Source organism: Lactuca virosa, chromosome 4, assembly GCF_052849685.1.
Source record: "Lactuca virosa cultivar CGN04683 chromosome 4, Lactuca_virosa_CGN04683_v6, whole genome shotgun sequence".
Classification (NCBI taxonomy): domain Eukaryota; kingdom Viridiplantae; phylum Streptophyta; class Magnoliopsida; order Asterales; family Asteraceae; genus Lactuca; species Lactuca virosa.
The window spans coordinates 348,403,499-348,417,174 of NC_136429.1; positions in this window are offsets into that span (position 1 = coordinate 348,403,499).

A 13,676-nucleotide genomic window follows, 5' to 3' on the forward strand; every position below is an offset into this window, starting at 1 on the left:
CTATATTTTCTACTAAGAGTAGTCTTCTACTAAGACTCAACTGATTTGTTATGTTTGTTTCTCTTTAAGAATGATGTAAGATGTGTGTTTGTACTTGTAATAGTATAAATGTGGTTTTCCATGTTTGTAAAACTATCCTTACACGAAAAATAGTATGCATTCCTACGTGAGTATATCACAAGCTAAATGTATTGGAAAGGGTGTTCTCTTGAAATGAAGTGTTTCAATCACATGTGATTGCATGAAAGGGTGTTCACGGCCAAACTCTAAGAGTTCATGGCCTTAGGAGGGTTAACGGCCCTATGAAGTGTTCACGGCCGTGAACCCTTGAATTTCTTGCATAAATGGTTGATTCATGGTTGGATTTAAGTGTTTCTATTGGATAACTAGTATATGGAAGAGATACTCACGTATTGGGAGCTTGAAAGGATGATCATGGCCCAAGAACTAGTGTGTTCTTGGTGTTCTTGGTGATATGAAAATGTAACCAAAAAGAGATGAATATATGGATGAAATCATAAGGTGTTACTAGATTATGGAGGATATCAACTAATAAGGAAAGAATCACTTACAAATGTGAAGTTAAAAGGGAGTGTTCTTGATGGTAGTTGAGAGAGAAGTGAGTTTTCGGCCTTGAAGATGTGAGAAATGAGGAAGAAATGAAGGAAACCTGTATAAGAAATGAAGGAAACCTGTATATATATATATATATATATATATATATATATATATATATATATATATATATATATATATATATATATATATATATAAGGGGGGGGGGGGGGTTCACGGCCAATACATGGGTTCATGGCCGTTAACCTAGTTTGCGGCCGTGAACTCGGTGTGAAGGTGCTTCCGGCTCAATTGCAACTCAATGATCTCAAGTTAATACTTCCTAACACATTATCGTTGAGTGTACTAGGCTTAGAACTTCCTATCAGACCCTTAACAAAGCTAAAAGTCAACAGAAACAAGTGAGACCTTTGATTGAATTGAATGGCTTTACAAGATAGAAATTTCGGGTTGTCACATCATCCCCCCGTTAGAGAGAATTTCGTCCCGAAATTAGAGTTTAAGCAAATACAGATAGATTAAGTGTAAAGATGAGGATATTTCATTTTCATTTGATCCTCTCGCTCCCAAGTGAATTTAGGTCCTCGCCTGGCATTCCAGCGAACGTTCACTATCAGGATACGAATTTGCTTCATTTGGTTGACCTCTCGGTCCATGATCTCTACTGGTTCTTCCACGAAGTTGAGGCTCTCGTTGATCTCGATTTCGTCGAGTGGGATACCAAGAGTCTCGTCAGACAGACACTTTTTCATGTTCGAAACGTGGAAAGTAGGGTGTACGTTACTAAGTTCTTGAGGCAGTTTCAGTTTGTAAGCTACAGGGCTGATTCTAGCGAGAATCTCGAAAGGCCCTACATATCTTGGATTCAGCTTCCCACGCTTTCCGAAGCGTATCAAGCCCTTATAGGGTGAGACCTTCAAAAGAACACGGTCACCAACATGGAATTCCAAAGGTTTTCTTCTCTTGTCTACGTAGCTTTTCTGTCGGTCTCTAGAGTCTTTCATTTGTTCACGGATCTGAACGATCTTCTCTATCGTTTCCCGAATGATTTCCGGACTTGTGAGAGTGCTGTCAGGAACTCGTCCTTTAGCTAACTGCGTGTCACCCACCTCAGCCCAGCATAGAGGGGATCTGCACTTTTGGCCATAGAGGGCTTCAAATGGAGCAACCTTTATGCTCGTGTGATAACTGTTATTGTAGGAGAACTCGACAAGGGGTAAATGAGTATCCCATGCCTTCCCAAAGTCAATCACACAGCCTCGCAACATATCTTCCAGAGTTTGAATAGTCCTCTCACTTTATCCGTCGGTTTGCGGATGGTAGGCTGTACTCATGTCCAGCCTAGTTCCTAGGGAACTCTGTAGGGACTGCCAGAATCTTGAAGTGAATCTACTAACTCTATCTGAGATAATGGATATGGGAACACCATCCAGTCGTACGATATCTCTAATGTAAGTTCTCGTTAGTTTCTCCATCTTGTCAGTTTCTTTCAGTTTCTTTGATAGGCAGGAAGTGTGCAGACTTAGTTAACCTGTCAACGATCACCCATTTGGTATCGAGACCACCCGTCGTCTTGGGCAACTTGGTTATGAAGTCCATTGTGATCCGCTCCCACTTCCATTCTGGTATCTCCGGTTGCTGTAGTAAACCTGAGGGTTTCTGGTATTCGACCTTAACCTTGGCGCAAGTAAGACACTTACTCACGAAGGTAGCAATTTCTGATTTCATGTTAGGCCACCCGCATAGCTTTTTGAGGTCAAGATACATCTTATCTGAACCCGGGTGGACGAAATATCGAGTGTTGTGCGCTTCCGTCATGACAACGTCTCTGAAACCACCAAATTTCGGTGTCTAGATCCGATCCATGAGATATAAGGCTCCGCCACCCTTGACTTCTAAGTTTTTATCCATCCCTCTCAAGGATTCACCCGCCACATTTTCAAGTTTTAAGGCTTCTAGCTGAGCCGCCTTAATTTGTGTGGACAGATGTGAATGGATAGTCATAGTCAATGATTTGACTCTACGACCAGAGTAATCTTTACGACTTAGGGCGTCAGCTACTACGTTGGATTTACCGGGATGATAACAAATTTGTCATTCATAGTCATTGAGTAGCTCGACCCACCGTCGTTGTCTCATGTTGAGCTCCTTCTGATCAAATATATGTTGAAGGATTTTGTGGTCTGTAAAGATAGTGATTTTCGTACCATACAGGTAGTGTCTCCAGATCTTCAGAGCAAATATCACTGCTCCTAACTCAAGATCGTGTGTGGTGTAGTTTACCTCGTGTGTCTTTAGCTGTCTAGAGGCATAGGCGACGACCTTACCTCGTTGCATAAGAACACAGCCAAGCCCTTGGTTGGATGCATCGCAATAAACTACAAAGTCTTCTATCCCTTCTGGGAGGGATAATATTGGTGCGCTGCATAAGGCTTGCTTCAGTCTTTGGAACGCTTTCTCTTGTCTATCTTCCCAGTCAAAGGTCACACCTTTCTGGGTCAATGTGGTAAGCGGTTTCACGATCCTAGAGAAGTTCTGAATAAACCTGTGATAGTAGCCAGCGAGGCCTAGAAATTGTCGAATTTCTGTAGGCGTCTTTGGTTCTGAACAGTTCTCAATGGCCTTTATTTTGGAAGGTCCAAGTGAATTCCCTCTTCGCTAACCACGTGACCCAAGAATTCGACTCTTCGAATCCAAAATTCGCACTTAGAGAACTTCGCGTAGAGCTTCTCTGATCGTAACATTTCTAAGACCTGTCGTAGATGTTGACTATGCTCCTCCTTACTTCAAGAGTAGATAAGTATGTCATCGATAAATACAATGACAAACTGATCCAAGTAAGGACGGCACACCCTATTCATTAAGTCCATGAATACTGCTGGCGCGTTGGTTAATCCGAATGGCATCACTACAAACTCGTAGTGTCCATAACGAGTTCGAAAGGATGTCTTAGGAACATCCTCCTCTAACACCCGTAACTGGTGATACCCGGATCTCAGGTCTATCTTTGAAAAGTAATTCGCCCCTTGCAGTTGGTCGAACAGATCGTCTATGCGAGGTAGAGGGTAACGATTCTTAATGATAAGCTTTTTTAGTTCTCTGTAGTCGATGCACATACGGAACGATCCATCTTTCTTCTTTACGAATAAGACCGGTGCTCCCCAGGGCGAGAAGCTTGGTCTAATAAAGCCCTTGATGAGCAGTTCGTTAAGTTGACCGGACAGCTCCTGCATCTCAGCTGGTGCTAGACGATAGGGCGATTTGGCTACTGGGGTAGCCCCTGGAATTAGGTCGATTCTGAACTCGACTTGACGCTGTGGTGGTAATCCTGGTAGTTCTTCTGGAAAGATGTCGGGAAAGTCGCGTACTTCTGGGATGTTCTTCATGTCTTTTGTCACTTAGCTCATATCGACTACATGAGCAAGGAATGCATGACATTCCTTTCCTAAGTGTTTCTGGGCATGTATACTCGAAATGATTCTGAGGTTCGTGTTGGGTTTGTCGCCATAGATAACTACGGTTTCATTAGGCGGTAGATTAAGACGAACGACCTTCTCATAACACATGATGTCAACACGATGAAGACTCAACCAATCCATGCCGATAATGACGCCAAAACATTTAATTGAGACTGGCATGAGGTCGATTTGGAATGAATGGCTATCTAGAGTTAGAGTACATCCTATGTATATACTGCTAGTGCTCTCAGTTTTTCCTTTAGCCATTTCTACAGTGAACGGTTCTTTCAGTGCAAATGATTTTTGTTTAAGTAAGTGAGCAAATTTCTGGTTCACGAAACTCCTCTCCGCTCCACAATCAAACAATATGCATGCACATGAGTTATCAAGGAGAAACGTACCAGTGACCACTGTAGGGTCTGTTACCGCTTCCTCGTGGCCTATAGCCAAAACTCTTCCCACTCCGCCCGCGTTCCCTGCCTACGGGAAGTTTCTTTTGTACTGACCTACCTCGCCACATCCGTAGCAAGCCTGGCCCACACCAATTTCGGGGACATGGGTGATTGGCCTAGCGGGAGCTTTGCAGAAACGGGTAGTGTGCCCCTTCTTGTTGCAGTTAGTGCACTGTATTTCCCGGCAGGGTCCATTGTGGTGGAAGCAGCACTTGTTGCACTTGGGCAAGCTTCCAGCATACTGCTTTATCGGCGCAGTAGCAGTAGGTGCTATCGCAGCATGAACAACCACGATCTGCTACTTTTTGGCAGAGTTCTGCGCTGCGTTGTTCTTCTTCTTGTTATCCCAAAACTTCCGCTTGGTGTCGGCGGCTTTTGATGGTTCTGGGATGGCCATAGTTGTTGTCGTTGTCGGGGTGCGGACTCCATGATCAATGAGGCGCTATGTCAATCGCTTGTCATTGTTGAAGGTAGTGGGGTTTGAAACTAAGACATTCCCCTGAAATGGAGGTACCAACCCCCAAATGTACCTCTCGACCTTCTTTCCCTCAGTAGGGACCATTCCTGGACATAGAGCCACCAGATCACTGAACCTGGCAGTGTAAGAAACTATGTCAGAGCCCTTCATGGTTAGGCTCCAGAGATCTTGTTCAAGTTTCTGAACCTCGCCCCTCGGGCAGTACTCTTCAATCATCATCTCCTTCAGAGCTTCCCATCCCATTGCATTAGCCACAATCAGAGTAAGTGACTTGACATGGCTATTCCACCATGTTAGGGCTCAATCTGAGAAGGTGCAGGCAGCAAATTTTACTTTGCTTCCTTCCGGACAGGAGCAGATCTCGAAGATCGACTCTGTCTTTTCGAACCATTGCGAGAGGGAAATGATTCCTCCAGTCCCGTTGAAGGTTCTGGGTTTATAGTTGGTGTAGTCCTTATACGAACACTCTCTAGAGCGCACACGACCATCACCTTGAGTGGAATGCACAGTTGTTCCACCCACACTAGTGCCAGTGGGGTTGAACTGAGCTAGGGCTACCGTAACAGCCGTAGCCAGTGCAGCTTGGGTAGCTGCTGGATTGAATTGTGGAGGAGGTAGTGGTGGTTGAATTGGAGTTATCAGAGGATTGCGTCTCGTTGATCGACGTGGAGGAATCTTTCAACTAGAAGTTTACAAAGATGAAGATGATAGTAAGAATTAAATTTGTGAGTATAATGAGAGTGGTCCATGGACTAAGTCGCCATAGCCCAACAAAATAGATGAGAGTATGGTTGAACTAGAGATCTAACAATAGAAGGATGAAAGCACTTGGATAATGATTCCCCAAAAGATTGGATGTATGTCAATAATATTGGCATTAATTATGTAACAAGTTCGAGAAAAATGACCTTGAAGTAGTTCTTACATCAACCACAAAGAGAAAATTTTGACAGTATAGAGACCTAGTCGATTGAAAGTTCAAGGTCTTAACATAAGCAGGAAGTTAATACTAGAGTCTATACATAGCCCTAATTATATCCAAAAGACAAAGGAGAGTAGACTCTACTTGCGAAGAGAACCGCTCGGATGAGTCTTTGGTTCTGCCTGATGACGTTCCAATTCCAGCATGCGCCTTTCGAACGTTGCCTGGCGTGCTCGAAGTTCCCTGACTTCAGTTTGAGTTGCAGTAAGTTCTCTCTGCAGGACCTCATTATGGTTGAGGGTTCTTCCATGAGCAGCTTATAGTTGGCGAATGCGGACTGTGTTGACTCCAGCATCGGCATCAACTTCCATGACTCGGTTGATGGCTGTCCTACCCTGCTCGTCATTACGAGCAACCATGCGAACCAAAATAGGCAGGATTCTGTCTGCTGAGCCTCCCTCGCTGAGATTGTAGAAACTTCTGTCTCCGTTGTAGGGTAAGGGTTGACCCTGCTCTTGACTCCATCGGTTCAAGTTCACTGCCCACAGTGGTGTTGGGCCTTGAAATCCTGGTCGAGGATTAGGATTTGGGATTAGAGCCACCAGGGGTAGATCATTGATTTCTGGCTCGGATTCAGAATCCTCCGGGAAGTTTTCTGCGAAGTCATCATCCAAGGGAATTGCATGATTCTCCTCTGGCTCTTCATCAAGCCATCCACCATTTCCTTGGTTGGGAAAGTACGGGTCGCCGGGGAGATGGAATTCAACCATGTTATCTACGCGAGAAAAGGGATAAAAGAGATAGTTAACAGACACACTACTTAAGATAATTATAGGATGATCCTTATCAGGTACTTCAACACTTGCGTAGTGCATACCAATCATATGTAACCAAAATAGAATAGACCTTCGAATAAGTGACCCTAACTCCAAGTCCACAACCAAACAAGGAACAGGAAGTAAAGCAAAGATCACAAATTCTAAGTCTATGATAGCCTAGTCACATATAACCTTAGCGTATCCATTCAACAACTATTGACCTACTAATAAAGACTTTTTAGTTCTCAAATAAGTAATTATAGTAACACAAAATACTCCTATAGTATTTTAAGTTTATGTTATGTTCTAAAGATTTCATGGTAGTGTTGGTAAGTTTTTAGACTTGCTGCAACACCACAACCATCCCTAGGCACATGCTAATCACTTCTCGGAAAGATATAGTTGATCACGCTATATCACTCCCAGACCTGATTATATGCCCCCAAGCCTACATGTGCTGTTCAACAATCGCAATACTTTTGTTCTGTTCTAGTATGACACTGATCCTAGTATGTATGCTTGTATGAATACTTTAGTTAAATATTTTATTATTTAAAAGTATTAACTCTTGGTCAGAGTGTTTTAATCCCGATGTGTTTATAATTGTATATCTTTTATGGGTTGATATACTCAATCCACTATAAACAGAGCTCTGATACCAATCTGTCACACCCCCAAACCAGAACGGCAGACGTCATCAACAATCGCAATAATTGTATATCTTTTATGGGGCGGAGGACGTCATCTATAGTATCATAACAATGTATAATAGTAAACAAGCAACAACATCATCCATTGCATTAATAATATAATTTAATACAAGTGTGTTCTGTGTATAGTTTGAAAGACACAAAAATATGAATCAAAATAAAAGACGAGTCTCGAATGTGCTCTGTCTTCTCAAAACCTGGTCCAGTGTACCTGTCTACCGGCGACCTGAGAATACAAGTTATTTTGAAAGAGTAGATCAGCATTAAAGCTGGTGAGTTCATAAGTATTTTAGCGTCAAATGTTTGTATAAGTTTGATGAAAATGTTTGTAAATGTTTTGATGTATCTGTTTGTAGACTTCCTAGAAAATCCTACATTTTCTACTAAGAGTAGTCTTCTACCAAGACTCAACTGATTTGTTATGTTTGTTTCTCTTTAAGACTTATGTAAGATGTGTGTTTGTACTTCTAATAGTATAAATGTGGTTTTCCATGTTTGTAAAACTATCCTTACACGAAAAATAGTATGCATTCCTACGTGAGTATATCACAAGCTGAATGTATTGGAAAAATGAAAGTCTGCTGCAATGCTGTTTAAAATAACTACTGAAGCACTAACTACTTTATAACCCAATTTGTTATTTAAGGGTAAAATGTGATGTGGTTATTGTTGGATTAGTGTCTAAGTCCATAACTATTTTGGTATGTACTTGACCCGATGGTGCATGGTCCTTTTGTGTTGCCTTCACCAAAGCAACTTGATAGGATGAATTATGGAGAGAGAGGATTAATTATGATTTATTAATATATTATGAGAAGAATATATTAAAGGAGAAATCATATTGTTTAATTAATATTAGTCAATAATTAATTAAGAATTAATTTTGTGGCTAAAAGAGATTAATTAAACTTAGGGAGCTAGAACTATCAATTGTGTGATAGTTGAATATTGGGCTAATGGACTTCTTATTAGAGGGGTGGACGAAATCTATGGGGAAACCCATTAGAAATCGTCCAAGGCCTCTAGAGGAGGAGTCCATGCGTTGCTTAGGGCCTAAGCAGTCAAATTAGGGTTTCCTTGTTAGATAACCCTAATAGTCTCACTATTTAAGCACCCCTAGGGCACCAAAAACGTGGCTAACTGATTCCTAAGGGTTTCTAGACGTTTTTGGGTGCCTCTCCTCTTCTCCTTCTTCATCCTCTTGCTCTTGGTGTTTGTGAGCCATTAGAGGAGTGACATTTGTGACTCTAAGCTTTTAGAAGCCAATTACAAGAAGGAATAGATTGTTATTGCTACATAACAATCAAGGTAAGATCTAAACCCTAATTCATATGTTATTTGATTGTCACATGCTAGATCTAGGGTTTATGGCTTTGGATGATTATTGCATGTTCATTAGACAAACTAGATCCAAAGCTTTAGGGTTTGCATGTACACCATAGGAATGTTGTAGTGCCCATAACCCATCAGTGGTATCAGAGCCTAAGGCTGTTTGCTAATGAATTGATGCTTATTTTATCGAAAATTGCTTAAAAAATCGAATTTTCTGGGTTCTGACTGGCAGACTCGCCGAGTCCATGAAAGGACTCGACGAGTAGGTCCTACACGACGAGTTCCATTGTGGACTCGACGAGTCTAAGGATATGTTGCCAAATTTTTTCGATTTTTCCACCAGATTTTGTTGAGGATAATTGCCAAAACTCGTTTTTATTGCCTAAAATCGATTTTTTATGTTTGGACTGATTATCCTTGTCAAAATTGATGGATTTGGTTAAATATGGATAATATAGGATTATTATTAGTAAATATTTGACCTAGTAAGTTTGAAAAGTTTCAATTTACACCCCTTAGGTTTTATAGTTTAAATTTGAACTTTAAAAGTTTTAGTTTTGAAATTTAAATAGTTAAACCCTAATATTTTGAAAGGTTTCAAAATTTGTCCTCAAGTTTTGGAATTTAAATTTTTGATTAAAAGTTTAACTTTGAAATATTTAAATTCTAAACCCTAATGTTTTTTGAAATGTTTCAAAACTTGCCCTCAAGTTTTGGAATTTAAATTTTTTGATTAAAAGTTTAATTTTTGAAATTTTAAATTCTAAAACCCTAGTTTTGAAAAAGTTCAAATTACACCCTTATGGTTTTATTAAGTTAATTAAAGGTATAATTAATAGAAAGTTAATAACTCCATGATGATATGGTTTATATTTAATTAAATTAAAAGTGTAATTTATAAAATTAAACCACCTAGTATTTTAAAAGTGTAAAATACACCCTATACTATATATAACATTAAAAGTCTAATATTATATATGTATAACTTAAACTGCTAGTCTTACCGTTAGTAGGCCTCATTCACGAAGCTGGTCTATAAGGGGTGTTTAAGGAAATTGCCTATAAAATGGCGATTGAATGGGTATCCACTCTTACCCACCGCACTCTTGACTAGTGGAGGGTCGTTAGCCGAACGGGTAGGATAGGGCAAACCATCTCCTCATTAAAAGTATAATGAATAAAGTAACTAAATGTTTTACTAAAATTCCCAAATCTTAGTTACTTTAAAAAAAAGTGAAATCGATGCAATTCCATGGAATTACACTTTGTACCCTTGTCGAGACAATTAGTGGAGCGTGTGTGGTTAACCGGCACACTAAGCTGGGTTTGGCATTGGTAGCGAAGGGTGACTCGATGTTTGTCATAGATTGATGGTGCGTGTGTGGTTAACCGGAACGTCGATTAGGTAGCGAAGGGTGACTGTAACATTGGGGGCACCACGTACATTCGCATGGTTATTCACACCTTATTTGTGATCCTCGGCATCCCAGTCACAAATGAAGGGCATAATCGAGATTAAACATGACATTGAAAAGTTCAATGAATCTCACCAGATCTAGGAGTTTCAATTCATTTAAAACTTAACCTTCTTTTTGTTTTTCATGGTGGAAATTGGTAAATCGTCATTTACCTACCTTCAAATGTTATGCGAGTTGGATTACGGCATCCCTCTTCCAATTTGTAGGATATTGTGTTGGGTCCTAGCCTTAATATCTCATTTGGGTGTTTTATTAAGGACTCAATCAACTAAACTTGAATTTTCTACCGTTTCATAGATGTCAAAGTCTGACAACTATGGTCTTCCTAAATCCATTGGAAAAAGTTTTCCACATGAAGATGATGTTCCACGATTGTATTGTGGAAATGGAAATCATACTTCATTTCCTCCACCTCCTCCAATAATTCTCCCTGACCCACGTGTTCGAAGACTTGAAAAGTTCAAGGTCACTCAAGCCAAATTGGCAAAAGACATGAAAATGGAAAGTCTACTTGTGCTCATGTCTTGGACAAAAGGTTACATATTGATAAATTGGGATTGTTAGGTGTCGATGTTTAAAGGAAGTTGGCTGTTGACTTGGTTCTTCAGTCACTTCCCGAATCATATGGTAAGTTCGCAAGAGAGTACTATATGATGGAACACGACATGACTCTTATTGATTTGACTTATTTGCTTATTGCTGCTGAATCAGAAATGATTTGGCGCACTGGTCAGCAAATTTGTCTGGTAAATCAATATCCCAACCCTCTATGGGCAATGGTAACATTGGAAGTCCAGAAAAGTTTTCTCTACGCAAGAGAAAGGCTGAGTCTGAGATAGTCATGTGTACCATTCCATAAGAATCCATGTGTTTCTAGTGCCAAAAGAAGGGGCATTGGTTACGAAGCTGCCCTGACTACCTGAGAGATCTAAGAGATGGGAGAGTCAAGATGTATGACTCTACTTCAGGTAAAATCCACTATCTAACGTTATTAAGTTCCTATTTGGAGATTCTTAATACATGATGTGATAAGATTACATTTCGATGTTTTTGAAGGATCGAAGAAAGGAAAGGAAGCTTAAAGGAAGGAGCAAGCTGAGTCTGATCGCGAAGAAATGGATTTCGATCGCATGATTCCAGGATCAGATTTTAAAGCTACTTCTTTAGAGTTAGGATAGATTGCTAAATAATATTTACATAGTTTTCATTTACAATCGCGTTGTAAGGACAATATTTTTCCGCAATAAAATAAATTTTGATTTATCTTATTTATGTTTCCTTGCGATGGATTTTATGAAAATTGGTGTTTGAATGGTTCTATTGTTAGCAATATTGTGAATGGATTTGACTCTTAGTTATGTTATTTGTGGTAATTTCAGAAATTTACCAAATCAAGAAAGATTCTCATCGCCCAAGTTTCAATTGGACAGAAACTTGGAATCATGCAACTGGTATTGTGTGATGAATGAGAACCTTCGTATTTGGGAAATTGAGACTAATTCTTTGTTCACATAAGTATGTAAGTCAAGTAAAGGACTAGGAGATCTGGTACACAATGTTGTGCACTGGTCAAGTCCACCACAAAGAACGATAAGTTTATTCGTCATGGTTTACTAAAAGTCTAGTAAACGTGATTATGCTTACAAGATTAAGTGTAATTCTGAATCATTGAAAGGTTTCAATGAATGGCAGAACGTATAAGAAAAATCAATGAAGGCAGAAAGATAAAAGGTTCTCCAATCTAAGAAGAAGGGAGAGTACTTTTGTATCGTGTTTTATGATCGTCTTGGTTATTGTAGGAACCATATTACAATTCATCCTCTTAGGATACCTTAGTGCACTAGTTTGGCTAAGAATAGGAATGGTGAATTGTAGAAATGGTTAAGTCAATAAGATGTATCGTACTTCGTTCCAATATCAAGTCTTAGAGTCATACTCCAAGATTGTGAATTGAGTGAGATAATCTTAAGTAGGAATGCTCTTACATTTGCACATTTTGGTAAGTTGTGATGTCTTGAATAAGACAAAGACCAGCTAGTACCAAATTGCGCGTAGTTTTTTCTTGGCATAGACACACACTGACTCTTGGATATTTGTTTTGTCAAGAAATGTTTCTTGATAAGAGAATCTTATATGTCAAGAGGTCAGTGGGAGTCTAAAGATCTTGAAAAGTTTCAAGAACAAATCAAGAAGTAAAACTATTAAACACTAGCACACGACTTGAGGATTGTAACCTATCGTGTTGACAAATTTTTATTTCTATGCCAATCCAGTTAAGTGATTATGCATATGAGTACTACGAGTTCTCAATTGAATGCATAAAGGCAAACACCTTGATCAATGAAAGTACATTGACTGGCATAGGTGAGCTGCTAAATAAGTTGGAAGCAATGGTGGGACCCTTGATGGCAAGAAATTAAGAAAGAACAAGTTCTGTCCATAAGAGTTTGAATTTGTCATGAACATTATCTTACGATTATGCTTATGACAAATTTGCATGGATAGGAACACATGCACCATAAAATCTAAGTGTCATAAGGTTTCTCACCTTCATGAAAATGATTGTGAGGAAACGCTTTCACTAAGAGAGATGTTAAGGAGATAGCGATTATGTAAGTTGCTTTCTCAAATTCGATTATGATTACGGCATCCCTCTTCATAGTTCGAATTGTGAGATTTGGCAATTAGTTTGAACAATCGAGACTTATTGCTGTAAGTTCTGGAATTGTTTAGACACACATGAGAGCTGTCTAAAGTAAGGTGTATGAGTTTGAGATGCTTAGATAAAATCTTATCAAAGTATATCGTATTAAAAACTATGAACTTTGAAAAGTCAATAAGTATTGACTTTTAGAAGTCCAACTGTTTTCTTTATACGTGTCAAAGCTAGTGGGAGCATAAATGTTATGCTAGTATGGATATAATCATCATGTTAGTGGGAGCATGATCATTATTTTAAGTATTGCAAGTTGGCAATATTAATTATAGAAAAACAAAAGTTTCACTTTACAAAGTTGCATAGGTTGAAAAGTTGTTTTGCTATAATTAAGGGAGAGAATGTTATATTTTGTTTCAAATCTAAAGGTTTAGATCGAGAAATTTTACTCAAATTTAGTCAAAAAGATATATGGATGTTATGTTGAAAGGATTCAACGTAAGAGAATTCTATATATAGAAATATTTGTTGTGTTCTCACACTCGATTATGATTACGGCATCCCACTTCATAGATCGAATCGTGAGAACATGGCAAATAGAAATATTATAGCCAAAGACTGGTAAAGTATCATGTCATTGACCGTTCTAAAATTTTCCAAATGCTTAGGGCATTAAGAGGGAAAGAAGACTAGAATCGGATTTAACTGAATTAGTTAAACAACTGTCAAGGATAATCTAAGGTTCGCCAAGGATTGGTCGCTTGTGAACAGTTGGAAGTATAGTAATGGAAAGACC